General features: G+C 33.3%; 1 non-coding gene across 1 annotated transcript; it reads right to left on the bottom strand.

Annotated features, from left to right (window-relative positions):
* Positions 1-430: 430 nt before the first annotated feature.
* Positions 431-503, bottom strand: TRNAM-CAU (transfer RNA methionine (anticodon CAU)). The gene has a single exon. It is a non-coding gene; the product is annotated as a tRNA-Met (tRNA).
* Between the last annotated feature and the right edge of the window lie 1,090 nt (positions 504-1,593).

Genomic DNA, 1,593 nt, shown 5'->3' on the forward strand with positions numbered 1-1,593 from the left:
AGTCTTCATCCCCCATAAAGGGAATGAAATCTCGAAACATACTCAAAACTAATTGTTCATAGTAGTTAGCCAACAAAAGCCAAGTGGCTTAGTCATTAAACATGGTTCCAGTCAGGGTTTACCTCTGTAAAGACATTAGGTGTTTTTCGAAAGCAGGAGAGATGAAAAATGAGCAAAGCTCTCGCCAGGACTCAAACTTCGGACCTCTCGAATACGCTTTGAGGGTGCTGACCACTACACCACGAAGGCATGCTAAGAAGGTGGCAGAAATACGTTATATACTCACACTTTTAAAGGGAGACTGGGGATTAGGGGACCCAACCGCCAAATCATGGTGGTGGAGAATCATCATCCACACGTTTTTTTTAGTTCTGGTACCACTGTACAGACATTCGGTATTTTTTAAGCAGGAGAGATGAAAAATGAGTAATGCCCTTGCCGGGACTCGAACCTTGGGCCTCTCGAATATGCGTCGAGCGTGCTGACCACTACACTACAAAGACATGCATAGAAGGTGGGAGAAATACCTTATAAATCGATGGTGTTCTCATACGATATCGAAAATCGAAAATGGGTTATATCATCAAAAAAGCTTGAAATTACATTTAAGGTTGACTTGTGCCTAATTTTAGAATTTATATAGCAAACGAATACTGAATTTCGCTATTGTTTGAGAAAAATCACTAAAATATAAAGTTATTGAAACTGTAAGATATGATGAGTACAATTCCCTTGCTTTCGATAAAAATTACATTTCAAGTTAGAACTCCTACAATAGTGGAAGGTTATCGATTCAAATTCAGATCGAATTCGCATGAAATTGGTTAATGAAATTAACAAAAGCATTTAACAGTTACAGATGTAGAAAAACAAAAAGTCACGAGGGACCTAATAAATCGATAAAACGCAAAGCAAATGATCTTTTAAATCCTGAACTAGCTAAGCTCAATTAAAATTCGAAACGGAAATTCGCTTTGTGATTCACTTTGAATCAACCCGAGGGGAATTAACGTTAATTAAATCAGAATCGATGGGGAATTGTTAGGACATACTCTTGCGTTTTTAAATCGTTTTATCGATATCGCATTCTTATTCAGCTGTGGTCTAGCTTTCGAAGACTATTTCAATCATCAATTCTTTATTTGACAAAATGGCAAATGAGGAAGAAACTCATCTTTGAAATTACAATATTTATCTCCATAAAAGCATTATCTTACTACTTTTATTCTATATTGTAATTAATTAAGTCCGCCATTCATTATTTTAATTTTTACTCTTTTCTAGTAAACATAGAGTTGCTAAATTTATTCGAATTATTATATTAATATATGCATACGCATTTCAAGCCCCATTTTCTAAAGGTAATTAAATATTGAAGTTAATAAGGACAATACAATGTACAAAAATTATTCCATTTTCAAAACATTAAACAAACTCAAAATTTTAATAACAAAGAAATGAAATATTTATTTAAAGAATAACTTAACAATTAGACTTAAGTTTTAGTAAGCAAATCTTGAAAAAAATTATGTACAAGCAGGGAAAGTGCAAGTTAAATTAATTTTAAATTAAAGTTATGCTTGTGGTGCTATA

The sequence above is a fragment of the Stegodyphus dumicola genome, chromosome 3 (genome assembly GCF_044657685.1).
Source record: "Stegodyphus dumicola isolate Sdum_Otavi_A_Nest chromosome 3, ASM4465768v1".
NCBI classification, from domain to species: domain Eukaryota; kingdom Metazoa; phylum Arthropoda; class Arachnida; order Araneae; family Eresidae; genus Stegodyphus; species Stegodyphus dumicola.